Here is a 16,053-nt window from a genome sequence, read left to right as displayed (position 1 = left end):
GGCCCGCGTACCGCAAAAAAAAAAAAAAAGTGATCATGGGATTCAGCCTGGCCTCTTCTGGTATCACAGAACAGCATGGGCCCCAGAATGAGAAGACACCTGAAACAGAGCCACAGCAGCCAATTCACAGCAGCCAGTACGTGATGTGAACCAGGAAGAAATGTTTGGTGTTTAAGTCTAATTATGTTAAGTCTAAAATCTAATAAAATATTCAAGTCCTTAACCCGTCCACAAGTTACCTATATCTAGAATTAGTGAAGTAGAATTGTGAAGAAGGCATCTAATTTCATTTTTTTTCTACAAGGAAAACCAACTGTCCAGCATCACTTACGGACCAGCCCTCCACCTCCATCTGTAGCACCACTTCTCTCCCGTATCAAAGTCCCACATAGTCACAGGTCTTGTGCTCAGTATACTCATCCCACGCCAGCACCATGCTGTTTTCATCACTAGACCTTTCCAAGAAGTCTCGAGATTTTCCTCCAGAGGTGTCTTCCCAATCTTGGCCTTTTGCTCTTTCTTATAATTTTAGAATCAGCCATCACATTCTATGAGAAACCCTACTGGGATTTTAACTGGAAACGCATTACATATACAGATCAATCTGAGGAGAACTGACTGCTTTGCAGTATTGAGCAAGGGCCATTTGTCCATTGAACTGGATCTCCTTTTATGACCTTCAAATAAGTTTTAATTTTCAACACACAGACCGTGGCTATTAGATTTATTCCCAGATACTAGGTTACAGATTCTCTTAGGTCTTCTACACAATTATTGTCTGCGTATGACAACAGTTTTGTGTTCCCAGCATTCCAATCCCATTAACACTGTTCTCTCCTTGTGTGGGCTGGTGCTCAGGACCAGGGTGAGGAGAAGCAGTATCAGTGGGGCACCCTTTGTCTTGTACAAGATTATACAGGAAGTGTTTCCACACTTCCTCACTAAGACGGATGTCTCTCTAAGTTTTCTGTAGACATTCTTTATTAGTTAAGAACATTTCCTTCTACTTGATATTTGCTAAGATCACAGATATAGCTCAGTCACCTATATCTAGAATTAGTGAACAAAGATACTTTCTTCCTTATAACATAAGCGTGGTTTTCTTCCAGCAACAGCAGAAGCAGCTTACGTTTACTGAATCCTTACTATCTACGTGTTCCCTTTTTACAGATGATGAAAATGAAACTTAGGAAATTAATTTCCCCAAACAGCAAGAAAAGAGGAAGAGTTCGGATTTTAAAGCAGACTGAGCTAACACCAGGGTCAAACTCTTCACCACCACAGACCATCTGATAACAACTCGCAACAACCCAGAAGGATTCTTCTGGCCCCAAAGGGGGACGACTTTAGCAGCAATGGTCTCATCTAACTCTGGCTTTCCAGGAATTACACACTTTGCTCTAATGGAGTCCAATATGACCACAGATTCTGTAAAGGGTCCTTCAAATCATCAAAGCAGGACAAATCAACAGCGGAAAGAGAGAAGTAGCATAAAATGAGATGAGAATTTAAATTCACATTAAATAGGTTTCACATTTTTGAGAATGAGCTATTGCTCTGAGGACCTCAATGTCACTGATAAATATTTTAAAATAGGCAGACAGATGGCTAAAGAAAACCAAGGAAGTCTCAACCACACCAAGAAAATAGCAGGTTAGCATCGATACCACGTGAAATAATGTAAGTTTAAGGACACCAGTCTGTCTAACCTGGGACAGAAAAGCTTACTGTACGCTGTAACTCTGTTTACCACCCAAGCCCACCCCTGCCACACATACATACGTATTACATACACAGTGGGGGGGGGGTGAGGGGAGTCACAAAGGGGACAGACTTATCCTGTATTTCTCCAGAAGGCTAACCAATGAATCAAATCAAATCAATCAAAAATTTTCTAAGAAAAATACTGTCCAACTGTGGCAGACACTGTGATGTACCAGCCAGACCCACAACTGAAGGACACGTTGCCAGCTGCTGGGAGTGCTGTGCCAGCCCCTCAGGGACTGCCTCAGCTGCAGGGAGCTGTCCCTTCCAGCGTCCTGACCCTTCTTCCCAGGACCGCCCCACATCTGATGACTGACTGTCGAGAGTACAGAGGTCCAACCTGGGGCAACTCTGAAGGGCTGTTCTAGCTCCACAGCTCCCCATGGCGGGTGCCAAGGCTGTGACTGGGCCTGCAAAGCAGCCCAGCTTCTCCCTTCCTTCTGCAGATTCTGCAGGTGTGGCCCCCAGGCGTACTTTTTTTTTTTTTTTTTTTTAATATCTACTTCTTTATTTGGCTGTGCCGGGTCTTAGTTGCAGCATGCGGGATCTTTTGACCTTCATTGCGGCATTCGGGTTCTTTAGTTGCGGCATGAGGGATCATTTAGTTGTGGCATGTGGGATCTAGTTCCCTGACCAGGGATCAAACCCAGGTCCCCTGCGTTGGCAGAACAGTACCTTAGCCACTGGACCACCAGGGAAGTCCCTCCCAGGGGTACTTCCTAATCAACATTCTGCATGCTAAACTGTCTGCAGCTGCTTTCCAGAGAACCCACCTACCAAAGAACTCATAAAGGAATCAACTGCCCCATCAGATTCATGACCCCCTTAATCATAGTTAAATATTAGAAACAACCACCATTTGGTGTATGTTTACTTTGTGCAAGACACAGTGGGGGACACAAGGCAGCTTAACCTGGAAGGTAATGGTGGCGTGTTGTCTAGTAATTTTAAAGCTAAGAGAATGTGATTTCAGCACATGCATGAAATGATCATACTCACACATCGTTTGCTCTGCAGAAAAACCAGAATCCACCATTCCACTCTATGGAAACTCTATGTTTTATGTGTAAGAACATGAATATGCTTATCAAAGCTCTAGGCAACGTAACCACTTTCAATTAGTAACTCTTCTTCATTCTCTTACAAGCGCTATTCATTTTCAATCTACCTCTGTTCAGGCCCTAATCCAATGACTGATGTCATTATAAGAAGAAGAATATGTGGACAAAGACACACAGAGAATGTCACACGAAGACAAAGGCAAAGACTGGACTGCTGTGCCTACAAACCAAGAAATTCCAAAGATTGCCAGTGACCACCGGAAGTTAGGAGAGGGACACAGAGCAGGTCCTCCCTCAGAACCTCCAGAAGGAACCAACCCTGCTGACAACATCTGGACTGCAGACTTCTGGCCTCCAGAACTGAGAGAGAACGCCTGTTGTTCTAAGCCACCTAGTTTGTGGCACTTTATTACAGCTGCGCCAGGAAACAATACAGCACCTCTGCAGCACTTCCTACCCCGCATATGACTGCAATTGCATTTATTCTCCCACAACTTTTACCTTGGCACAAAGTAGATAGGGATGTGACAGCGGGGAGCATCGGAAGCGTGCCGTCTTCACTTCAGAGATCGGTCTGCTAACCTAGTGTTGTGCAAACATTTCTCAAAGTAGCAGAACCCAGTACTACATCTGAGACAGGCTGAAGGGGCACAGGTGAGGGGGGGGCCTGGCCAAACACGCCTCCCTGTCGCCCCACCCTCTGCCTCATGCCCTAAGTACCTGGGCTCTCTAGAATTCTTTTATTCATCCGTTCATTCAATAAATCTTTGAGCACCTACTTTGTGCAGACACTGCTTTCACAGCATGAACAAACACTGAGCTAAACCAAACCTCCTCACTTTATGGATTAAGAAACTTAAACATGCATTCGGGGTCCCAGGTGAGTCAAGACCAGGGCCACTGTGGGCCTAGGTCTGAAACTGGTGCCCTTTCCATCACACCATCCACCCCTCATCTAACTTGTAGCTTTGCCATCAGATAATTTTAAAGAATCAAAGCCAAGCCTTCTTACTTTGCATTTAGCGTATCCTTTTAATCAGTTCCTGGTTCAGCCATTACTGCTCACTGTCCCCACAGGCCCAGAGGCATCTTGAGAAGCTGACAGACCTGACTCCCGAGCCAGAGAGAAAGGGAGACCAGCCCTGCCCCACCACAGCCAGTGCAGACGGCAGGGCGCGACCTGAGGCTTTTCAAGGTGACCGCCAGCCTGCCCTGGCAAGGCCCAAGCGAGTTCCACTCAGAGGAGCTGCAGGTTCCATGAGAGCTTCTATCGCATGGCTAGTGAAAAAACTTGGAAACACTGTTCTTAGATGTGCAAGTGTGTTTTTGGAAATAGGAGAATGAAATGCAGGGGGGAAAAGTATAAAATCTAAGGGCAAAAACATGTGCCTGACACACATACCAACAGAGTAAAAAGAAGCCCCTGAGCGGCACCGGAAGGTCCTCAGACGGCCTATTGCCAGTGAAGGGCCAAGCCTGTTCCTCAGCTCTGGAGCCCTGGGCGCTGATCAGGCCAGAAGTGGACTGGGGCCGGGGCCGGGCAGGGAGGGGACACGTGCCAAATCATGTGACTACCACAACAGAACGAGCTGCATGTCAACCAGAAAACCCAATTGCAGGTCTAGATAATGATGGCCACGTGGAAGCTAGGTCCACTCCCCGGCTTAGAACTGGGAAAAGGAAGGTAAGAAATTCTCACAGTCGTTTCATCAAGGTAAGGTTGCAAGATGAAAGAAAGCCCTGAGAGCGAGGCTTTGAAGGTCAGAGTCACTTGCCTGCATTAACTGTGTCCAATCTTCTAAATGTGGGCTTCTTCCTACTGCGTGGCTGCATCCACAGAGAGGCTACATTTTAACTCTGGATGAAAAGGCTGCATTCTTGTCCTGATGAGACTCACTTAAAAAACAAAAAACAGTATAGGGAAAAATCCCACTCTACAGACCACCTCCAAGACTTGTTCACTCCTAAAGCCACGGCCTTCAGTCACATGGTGGCAGGCCTAGTTGCTCTCTGGTACTTTTCTTTCGCTCAAGCTCTAGAGACCACAACTGTTACCACCCTCACTGCCCCGCCCTCTCAGCCCTTCCTCTGCAGGCCCCTCCTCTTCCCCAGCTCTCCGCCCAGGCCTCACACTTCTCTGTTTACATTCACTTCCTCCTTTAAAGCCATCCAACAGCAAAACCTGAGTCACGCCAATGTAATTTAAAAGTTTCTAGCAGCCATATTAAAAAAGAAAAACAGATGAAATTAATTTTCATAATATACTTTAACTCAATAGACCCAAAATATTATCACTCCAAATATAATCAAGGTAAAAGATCATTAATGAGCTATTTTACATTCTTTTTTCCCATACTAAGTCTTTGAAATCTGGTGTGTATGTGACACAGAACATCTCCAGTCAAACCAGCCTCATCTCACATGCTCAGAAGCCGCATGTGGCTCATGGCTACCTTACTGAACAGCACAGGCCTAGCTGATGTCCACTCCCATGATTGTAATCTCTACATCTGCCTAGAGATTACTCCAAACTTTCTCTCACCCCCGCTTCTCTCTCTTGAACCCAAAACTTACAGAGCCATCAAGCTACTAGACGGTGTCTGAGTGGCATCTCAACTTACAACATCTCTTAAAAAACACAAATGAAAACCCACAAATTCTTACCACCACCATCCTTGCCAGGACCTTCCCAGTGTCAGTCAAGGGCAACTCCGTGCTTCCACTGCTCAAGTCAAAAGCTCTGGCATCATCCTTGACTCCTCCTGTTTCTCTCACATTCCAATCCAACCCGTCAGCGAATCCTCTCGGTCCCACCTTCATGACGATGCATGATCGGGGTCTTCCACTTGCTCTGCCCTCGCCCTCAATAAGGCTCTGCTCCTCCGACAGCCCCACACCTTTCTCCCTTTTCCCCTCAGGTCTCAGCTCAAGTATCATCTTAACAGAGAGCCCTTTCCTGCCCACCCTAAACACAGAGCACCCCTCCAGCCTACTTCATTTTCCCTCTCAGCACGCATCTGCACTGCACCCGTGTACCCGTCTGCTCGCTTCCCCCACCCGCCCCAGCGCTGAATGGTGTGGTGGCCATGGGCTGGTCAGGCGGACCCTCGAGACGCCCTGCCATGGGGAGCCCAGCTGACTGAGAGCCTCCACTTGCTACTACACGGTGGCAAAGACATCAGGCCACGTGTCCCTCAGGCTGCTCCCAGCAATGCTGACCAGGAGGGGGTACAGATCTGACCTGCCAAGCAGCCAGCAGCCTGGCCAAGACTGTCTCCAAACGGCCCTGGCCTGAGGCTGCTCTGGTCTGCCCTCCCCCATCTCTCCTCCCCCAGGATCACACCTGCACTCCTGCTCCCTCCCTCCCGCCCCGTGTAAGTCTCCTGTACGTCTAACCATCTTGGCATCTAGGCATAGGACACTGTGAGCAGACAAGTGCCGTGTGAACCAATGAATCTCTAGGAAGAGCCGGGCAGTGGGAAAGAAGTACGTTAACTTTAAGTTGCAAAGATAGAAGTTGGGGCTCCTGCTCTGCCATGTATTACTTGTAACCTTAGGGAAGTTTCTTGAGACCTCTGAGCTGCAGCTTCATCATCTGTAAAATGGACATAATACCTCCTCTCTCAAGAGCTGTCAGGAGGATTAAAGGAAACACTTTACCTAAGGTCCCTAACAAAAGGCCTCACATGTAGGAAGTGCTTTAACAAGCGTGAGCTCATTCTCCTCCTTACCCGTTTTCTAATAGCTACTTCTAAGAATCCCTTACCTTTCCCCTTCACCACAAACTCTGACCACTTTTAAACTAAATAACGCCCCCAAATAACCCTAAATACCCACAGGACTACTTCAGAAAAGAAAATATCCAGCCTAATGTCTAAAATTATTAAATCTAATAAAGCCGCCAAGAAAATTTTCAATATGATCAATGATAATTTAGAGAAGTTAGAAACTTGTTCGTCAGTTTTTGTTTTGTTTTGTTTTAGGCTGCCTAGGTTAAGGAGGTTTCTCACAAAAGTTCACCAAAACATTATATATAAAAATGTTTACTGTGTTACAATAACAACATGGAAACCCACTCCATCAACTAATCAAATAAATTCTGGTGCATTCATACCACAGAATACTGGGCACATTAAAAAAAAACAGTGGCACTTCCCTGGTGGCGCAGTGGTTAAGAGCCTGTCTGCCAATGCAGGAGACACGGGTTCGAGCCCTGGTCCGGGAGGACCCCACATGCCGCGGAGCAACTAAGCCCGTGCACCGCAACTACTGAGCCTGCGCTCTAGAGCCCGTGAGCCACAACTACTGAAGCCCATGAGCCTGGAGCCCGTGCTCCACAACAAGAGAGGCCGCTGCAGTGAGAGGCCCATGCCCTGCAATGAAGAGTGGCCCCCGCTTGCTGTAACTGGAGAAAGCCCACGCACAGCAACGAAGACCCAACACAGCCAAAAATAAATTTTAAAAAAACAGTGAAGTAGATCTGTACACGAGGTAGGTCTGTACATGCTGATATGGAAAGTGCTCCAAGATACAAAGTTTAGTGTTTGTTTAAACGAAGAACACTCTCTACCATAACTCCAATTTTAAAAGTACAGGCATAATCTTTTTTCTATGACATCCGAGAAGCTTATCAGTGATTTTTCAAAATGAGTACAGGATGGGAAGGGGAGTGAAAGAGAAGACTTACTATTCATCTTATAACTTACTGCTTTTTTAGATTTAACATGAACTCTTTAAAAAATAAATAGGCTTTATAAAAGTTACTTATATTCAAAACAATGTTTTGGTAAATCATACAAAACATATTTTGATAGTTTTAAATTGAGCTTTACATCTTATAAAAACAAGAAACTCCTTCCATGGCACCAGCAAAAAACTATTAACAATACAATCAGTAATAATTATCTATGGTGGTAATCAAAGGAAGCAGTGGCAAAAACAACAACCAAAAAAAGGACCAAAAATGTGTCTATTCAATTTCAACTTTCTCGTGATCACTCTGTAATGTATAAAAATAACTGAATCACTATGTTGTGTAGCAAAACTCATATAATATTGTAAGTCAATTATACTTCAATAAAAAAATTTGTTTCAACTTTCTCACCATTAAAATCTTCAGGGAAGACGCTAACAAGGAGCTAAATGTTAATCAGACCCAAGAAAAAGCTAGTTACTGAAGAAAAAAAGTAAAGAGCTTGAATAAATCCCCAAACCGGGTAAACAATTTTGAAATAGTTATGTACTGGCTATTAAGATTCCACAGGTACTTTGGAAAATGTAGTTGAGCTAGAAACAAACTCCTGGCTGAAAGGGAAAATAAATCAATAAATCCCTCCCCACTTTCTACCTCCTCCTGTTACTGAGGTAACAACCACATTACCAAAAAAGAAATTTGAAAACGTGCTGAGGCCCATTTCTTTACACTTATTTCTCTCCATGTGTGACTGACTCATCTGACATCAGTGTGTGCTGAGTGACCACTCCCTGCGCCAGGCACCATAAAGACTATAGACACACAGTGCCTAGGTTCGCTTCCCGTCACCAGAGAACCACATACGTGTACAGACGTGTACACACACACACACAACCTGCATTCACAGAACTCACATTCCTTCATCACTCTAGCTAGGAACACACACACATTCTCAAGCATTTTTGCAATTATTAATCTTCTAACTGTCCTACTGCTTTTATTTCTAATTGATACTAATTCATCCACTGGGATAGGCCTATCATCCCCAATTCTTTGGGGCAGGTTTTAAGAGAGATTTATTAGGAATATAATAATTCCTAATAATATAATAGGAATATAATATTTCCAATGATTTTTTAAAAGCTCATAATCGTCAATATAGTCAACGTAAGTTAAATAGCAATTAATACATATTCTTATGTTGCTGCAAGTAGGGAATTCCATATTTTGTTAGAACCAGAGATACCACTTTTTGAGGTTTCTGGATACAACCTGTCAATCAGTAACACATATAAACTTAAAAATAGTATCTAAATATTCAATTAAAAGTTTCAAAATGATAGCTGGTTTTCCTCCCCTAGCTTCTCCCTGTCTAGTCACAGGGCAAGACTGCTGAGCAGACAAAGGAAAAGATAGAAAACTACGGAGAAAGCCTAGTGGCAAGAAAAAGCTTTGGAGATGACTTCAAAAACAAAATTTCAACAGTCATTCCAAATACTAAATAAGAAGATTCTACTGCTTAATATATAATTACAAGATATAAGGTTAAAACGAAAGCATGTGCTTTACAGAAATATAACATATAGTATAACAACTGACAATCCATTTTCCACTTTCTTAAGCTACTGCAAAAAACCTGGCTCACTTACAGAAAGGTTTCCCGTCTTCAGAATAATTTAGGACCACCATCATGAATCTGCTTATGCAAAAGCTCCCTCCAACCAAATACTCACTTTTCTGCTAATTCCCAAAACTAATGAAAAAGTGAAGATGGAGAGACCAGATGATTTTTTTTCCCTTTACACAGAAGCCAGAAATAAATCTGTGAACACTGTTACAGTAACCAGCATATACAATCAATCAACATACCGTGCTAACACATATATATGGAATCTAAAAAAAAAAAAAAAAAAAATGGTTCTGAAGAACCTAGGGGCAGGACAGGAATAAAGATGCAAAGGTAGGGAATGGACATGAGGACATGGGGAGGGGGAAGGGTAGGCTGGGATGAAGTGAGAGAGTGGCATGGACTTATAAATACTACCAAATGTAAAATAGCTAGCTAGTGGGAAGCAGCCTCTGAGCACAGTGAGATCAGCTCGATGCTCTGTGTGACCACCTAGAGGGGTGGGATAGGGAGGGTGGGAGGGAGACCCAAGAGGGAAGAGATATGGGGACATATGTATATGTATAACTGATTCACTTTGTTATAAAGCAGAAACTAACACACCATTGTAAAGCAATTATACTCCATAAAGATGTTTAAAAAAAAAATCAACACACCCAACCACTAGTGTTCTCTACACCTGCTCCAACTAACAGCTAAAAGCTGCCACTTACTGGGCACTTACTACGTGCTGGGCCCTGTTCTGAGTATGCCGTGTGGATTCATGAAGCTCTCACATAAAGCCATTCCAACCCCACTCCCCCTCTGCTAAATTCAGAGAATGTAGAGTGACTGAGTTAACTCAATCAAGCATTTAAATCAACAAGTACTATGTGAAAGACTACATTACACACTAGAGGGAACCGGCAATGGATAAGATTTTCCCCTCTTCCCTTAACGAGTCTGTAATCCATGTAAAGAATAAACTAAAAAACCAAAAAGAAAAAATAGCTGAGTGGAAGTATCCTCAAGCACTGTGTGGAAGAATAATGAAGAGTTAGTTCTTAAAATCAGGAGAAGCTTCTTTCATAGAAGTAGAAGCATTTAAGCCAAGCCTTCATTCAGTATTAAGGATTTTGATAAGAAGAAAAAGGCAGAAAGTACATTCAAGAGTAAAGAAGTCAGACCAACAACCACGAAAGCGGCCAGAGGTCTAGTGTTGAAATACCAGGTAACAAGAGAGATGCAGTAAAATATGAAGCTAAAAGTTAGAATGAGGCCAGATGGCACAGTTCTTAGAATGCTTTCCTAACCCCTTAACACTAATTCTCAACCGGCCAGGTGGTGATGCCTCCAAGGTGAAAATCTTTGTAGGAGTAAGCCTACTGGACAGCACTAGGTCATAACCCCAGGTGTGATGGAAGGGGGGGGGCGGTGCGGGATGTCAAGAACCGCTGGTATATACCTGGGGGGCAGGGCATGATACGATTTGATTTACATATTGAATAATTCTGGGAACAGAACACAGGAGGACTAGAGAGACTAGATACAGGGAGGCCAGTCAGCAGGCCTACAGGAACAACCCCCATAAGAACTGACAAGAGCCAGGGAGGGCAGGGACAGGGGAACTGTGGAGAAAAACAAAAGCAAAAACAAAAAGGTTGATGGAAAAGACACATGGAGGCAGACCTGGTAAAAATCTGGTCAAGAAAAGGAAGCCTCAAAAAGTTTCCAGCCTGGGTGACAAGGAAGACCAATGTGCTGTGAAGTAATATCATCTTATTACCTTTATCTGAAGAAGGGCATGCAGTACACAAAGAATAGCCACTCTACGTGACACCGCAAAGCATTTCACAAAATAAAGAATCTGAAGTTCCAGAGAGATTTAACCGACTTGCCCACGGTGACCCAGGGGTGAGGAGATGGGCCAACACACAAACCTGAGTCTTTCGAATCCAGGTCTAATGCACTTAAAATAAGCGCCCTCAAAAGCAGTTTACTTTTTATGAGTATAATAAATCTCCAAAAAAGTTTCAAACAAAAAGCATGTAATCTGCTGAGAGTGCAATTACATTTTAAAGGTAAGGAATATTTTAAAACGTATGCTCTGATCCCCTCTCCCAAGAGACAGGGTGCAGTGACTTCAGTCAGCATTGCTGGTTCATGGACCCTGAAAGTTTCCACACACATGGGAGAGGTGGTTGTTTGTACTTTGTATAAAAATACCACTTGGGGGCTTCCCTGGTGGCGCAGTGGTTGAGAGTCCGCCTGCCGATGCAGGGGACACGGGTTCGTGCCCCGGTCCAGGAAGATCCCACATGCCGCGGAACGGCTGGGCCCGTGAGCCATGGCCGCTGGTCCTGCGCGTCCAGAGCCTGTGCTCCACAACGGGAGAGGCCGCAACAGTGAGAGGCCCGCATAGCGCAAAAAAAAAAAAAAAAAAAAAAAAAAAATACCACTTGGTATTTTGTGAGAGATTAAAAATAATTGAAAAGAAATATGTTAAGTATTAACCATCTTCAATATAATAAAACCTCATTCCCAGTGCTGTGGCTGGTACTGATGTTTGTTATTAAAATCGTTTATAATAATAATAATGTCCTCCATAAGGTGGATTACAGACTTTGACTTTATTTAGCAAACATTTGAACATTTTCATGGTTAAACCCCTGAGCAAGGTGTTGGGGATAAAATAATGACAGGGTCACCACAGCCAGAGTATTACATACACAACACGTGATACAGGCAATAACGAAAGTAAAAATAGAAGATTATGACTGCAGAAATGAATAATTCACTTTGACAGGATTTCCAAAGGGCTCCAGAGAGGACATAAAATCAGATGTGGACTTTTAAAAAGTGGAGTGGGTGGAAGTGAGATGGGGCATTCCAGTCAGAGAAAAAGATATAAGGGAAGAAGGGATGAAGCAGCCTGGCCTGTTCAGAGAACCAAGAGTAGTCTCATTTGGCGGGTCAGTGTGGAAGGGGAACTGAGAAGACAGGTAAAGTTCAGAGATGACCAGGGCCAGACTGTGAGGGGCCTTGAATGTGCTGCTGCTGAGTCTGGTTCTGGCCTCCAAACAACAGGCGGTCAGTCCTTAGAAGCCTTCTGAGCCAGAGGCTGACAAGATGCAATCTGGATTTAGGAAAGATGACCTGACAGCCAAGCCAAGTGCAGACAGGAAGGGACGGGGAGGGGCCTAAGAAAGCTTTAAGCCAAGAGAGGAATCTGAAGCTTCGACACACTAGCACTACCTAGTATTTTAAAAGGGACTGAATGTTGGCATAACAATTTCACATCTCCCCTCACTTGATCATTCCAACCATGCCACGAGACAGTTACCATCACTCTTCCCATTTTAGAGATGAGAAAACTGGCCCAGAGGCCATGAACTGCTCCAAGTCAAATGCTTCTGAAACAGGGAGAACAACCCAGGCTCAGTACTTTCCACACAATGCAAAATAAAAACAACCCTACTGCTTTTGAAAAGTGCTACTATAAAATAAAGCACAGAGTGATCTATGGTATCGTTAAAGAAGCGCTAAAAATCCATTTAATTTTCTTAAATGTTTGCAACTTGTGTAACAAATAAGCTAATTGCCCTTAAAATAGTTACAGATTTGCCTTATGTTGATGCCATGGTAAAGACTGGTACTTTTCTTTAAAAACAAAACATTTGTACCTCTAATTCTACTTTCTACAAAGTTAAATATTGAAGAGTAATATTCTCTCCTTCCTTCAATGTTTCAGTGGCCAAACTGGCAGTTCATTGATGACACAGGCTTATATAAAAACCGTAATATATGTGCCCAAACTGAAGCAGTAAATATTTTTTGAATTATTAAAAATTCATTATTTATCAAGTACAACAACTTAATATAGAACATTGCAAGAAGCTTACCTATAGGTATGCAAAGGCACAATTTCAGAAATAATTTTTGCTACCAAGAAATGTCATAAAGATCCTGAGAACCATTTATGAGTGGATCAATCCAAAATAACCGATGAGAGAATATTTGACCTTCAGGCTGCAAAGTGATAGATTCCCGCCCCCGACCACCGCCACGTCGGATTCGAAGTCTATGAAATGGTCAAGGTGCTCTGGCCCCGGTCTTATTGCACAGGAGAAACCTACCTTAGGGATTAGGGATTTGATTGTATAGTTAGTTTTATTCACGGCATCACCTATTATCAAAACTGCTTGCCCCGACCTCTTCACCAATCTCCTACCACTGTTTTTTTTAAACAAGCAAAGACCCAGACATGTAAAGCTCAATCTTAGGAACCTGGCCGAAGTAGCCGACCTAGATATCCAAGAATCCAACCCAGATATTTATTAGCAGAAACCACATCTAGTTAAACCATTCCAAAGAACCACATGTCCCCCTACCCGCTTAATCTCCTACACTTTGTACTAGGTGAGGTCTCCATTGCTTGTCTATGGAGGGCAAAAAGTGAAAGGTGGCGAAAGTGAAATCAAAACCGGCTTCTGCCAGGATTTGGGGGGGGCGGTCCGCCACCAGCAGTTCGGCAGGCCCGTTCAACTGCGCACCGCCCGCTAAATCCTGGGGCTGCAGGCATTTCCCTCGCGACCAGCCGTTCCTCGGGCACGGAGGAGCGCAGAGCTCCGAGGGGCTGCGGGGAACGCGTGTGCTTGGAGCCTGCACGAGCAGGCTCAGGCCCTCCCGCGCCGCGGCCGCGGGTGACTTTGCGGGCCCGTCCCTCCCGCGGGCGGCCGTAACCTTCGCCGAACCTTGCGCCTCAGGGCCCGCCCCACCGGCAGGGCCCGCCCCGCGCGCGCAGCGCCACAGGCCCGCGCGCCCGTCCGTCCGCGCCGCCCCGCCCCTCCCCTCCCCCGCCGGCGGCTTCCCTTCCCGGGCCCCTAAAGGACAATGCAGGAGGGGAGGAGGCGGAGGGACGCAGCTGGGCGAGGGCAGCGCCGCGAGCGCCCACCCGCCGGCCGGCCGGCCGCTCCGGGTGTCCCGCGGCCGCCGCACTCTGGGCGCCGCACCCCGGCCGCACGTCCGCTCCCCGCCTCGCCGCGCCTCCCCCCAGAGAACCGCTCCCAGCGCGGCGACACCCGCCCATTGTGCGGACTCATCGTCCGCCCCGTGCGCCGGCGCCCGGCTCCCCAGGGCTGGGGTCCCCGGGCCGGCAGTCCACCGCATGCCCAGGGTCCGGCCGGGGTCCTCGCGGAGCCCGCGGCCCGGCGGGGCGGCCCGGCCTCCCTCCGGCCGGTCCCGGAGACCCTCGGCCGCGGTGGCGGCCCGCCCCAGCCGCCCGAGGGGCCGCGGCCCGCTCAGCCCGCCCAGCCCACCCGCGGTACCTGCCGAGCGGCCGGGCGTCGCGGCGGCTAGCGGGGGCGCCTCCTCGCTCCGAGGGCTCCGAGCGGCTGCCGAGCGCCGGGCAGCCCTGGCCTGCGCCTTACGTAAAGCGGCAGCGGCTCCGGCGCCACTCGGCGGAGGGCGGGAGGCGGCGCACCGCGGCCGCTCCGCTCCGTTACCCGGCAACTGGCCTCAGCGCCCAGCCAACCGGGCGCGCTCCATATCCTTCCGCCCAGGAGCCGGGATTACATCAGCGCCACCGCCCCGCCCCGGCCCCGCCCCTCCGGCCGGCGCTGGGCTTCCCGACGCGGGCGGGCGAGCAGAGGGCCTTGGAGCCTGGCGGAGCCCTGCTGCAACCTGTGGGCGCTGGGAGTCGCCGGGAGGTTGGAGGACAGGAGGCAGGAGCCCACCCGGTGTGCGGGGCGTAGGAGCGGAGACGCCCCCTGCGGAGGGGCGAGTGGGGCTCCTGAACTCCGCCGTCGCCCCTCCCCGCCTTCGGGCTGCCTCGGTCCCCGCCTTCCCGGCACACGCTCCACCTGTCTGAGGCCCCCTCCTCGCCGCGTCCTGGGATGGCTGGAGTGGGCGGTTTAAAATACAGGCTTAAAAAAAAAATTTTTTTTTAACCCAGAAGACAAGCTAAAGAAATGTGACATGGCTCTTTTTATTAAGTAGGCAAAAATAAATTCTGGAAGAATCGGAAGTGGGAACCAAAAATGTGCACTAACCTTTTAATCAAAGTCTCTTCACACCCACCCACTTTTCCTAAATGTGATTCGTAGGTCTGTCCTTAAAAAGGCAAGTAAGTATCACAGGTGCCAGAGAGAAAGGAGCCTTGGAGATTGCCTATTTACTTAAGAGGGAGCGTGACCTGCCTGGGGGTCATTCTTCATTGATTTATCTGTTGAGCACCTACTACGTGCCAGGCACTGAGCTTTCCTTTCAGAACTTGCGAAGCAAGGTTCCCGCACCAGCTCCCCGGCATAGAAGAAGCTGGCATAGAAGAAGCTGACGTACAGGCTGGGAAGGGGCAAACTGGATATTATGGTCTGGGTGGGTGCTGGAGGGATGGACCACGAACTATTTGCACACTACCTACAAAGTGCTTTTCTGTACACCTGTGTTTTGTTCTTAAGAAGAATCCTGGGTCAAGGCATTATCATCCCCATCTCACAGGAGAGAAACCCGAGGCTCAGAGAAAGTAAATGATTTCACCTAAGTTTTCCTGCTCCGGAAGAAGTGAGGTCTTCTGACTTTCCCAAACCACACTGCCTCTTGCAGGATTTGAACCCAGGCTCCTGGCTATGAGGTCTGGGGTCTTCTCCTTTACACAGCTCTCTGCCTTCATCAGTTTGCTCCCAATTTTATTCTGTGAGGTTCATCTCAGCTGAATGTGTCTCATCATGAATCACAGTGCATTCAATCCGTGTCTTCTGAGCACCTGTTCTGGGTCTTGCTGGACGCCAGCCAGGGGTAGCCCTGCCCTCTTGGAGATCAAACTCTGAAAAGAGGGAGAGGATGAAAGGGTGTGGGAAATCCAGAGTGACCTGGGTGCAAAGAAGGGGCAAGTAATGGAGCTTTGGAGTCTAGTTCCCAGGTGCCCTCGG

General features: G+C 46.9%; 1 protein-coding gene across 2 annotated transcripts in view; it reads right to left on the bottom strand.

The window, feature by feature from the left end:
- KIAA0232 (KIAA0232 ortholog) overlaps positions 1-14,588 on the bottom strand; it is a 92,335-nt gene extending 77,747 nt beyond the window's left edge. For both annotated transcript variants that reach the window (XM_060106280.1, XM_060106289.1), the window contains exon 1: positions 14,452-14,588. The gene's annotated coding sequence lies outside the window, so the exon portion shown is untranslated. The remainder of the gene's footprint in view (positions 1-14,451) is intronic.
- Positions 14,589-16,053: the final 1,465 nt, after the last annotated feature.

The sequence above is a fragment of the Mesoplodon densirostris genome, chromosome 1 (assembly GCF_025265405.1).
Source record: "Mesoplodon densirostris isolate mMesDen1 chromosome 1, mMesDen1 primary haplotype, whole genome shotgun sequence".
Lineage (NCBI taxonomy): Eukaryota > Metazoa > Chordata > Mammalia > Artiodactyla > Ziphiidae > Mesoplodon > Mesoplodon densirostris.
This window is presented reverse-complemented; position numbering and strand designations above follow the sequence as displayed.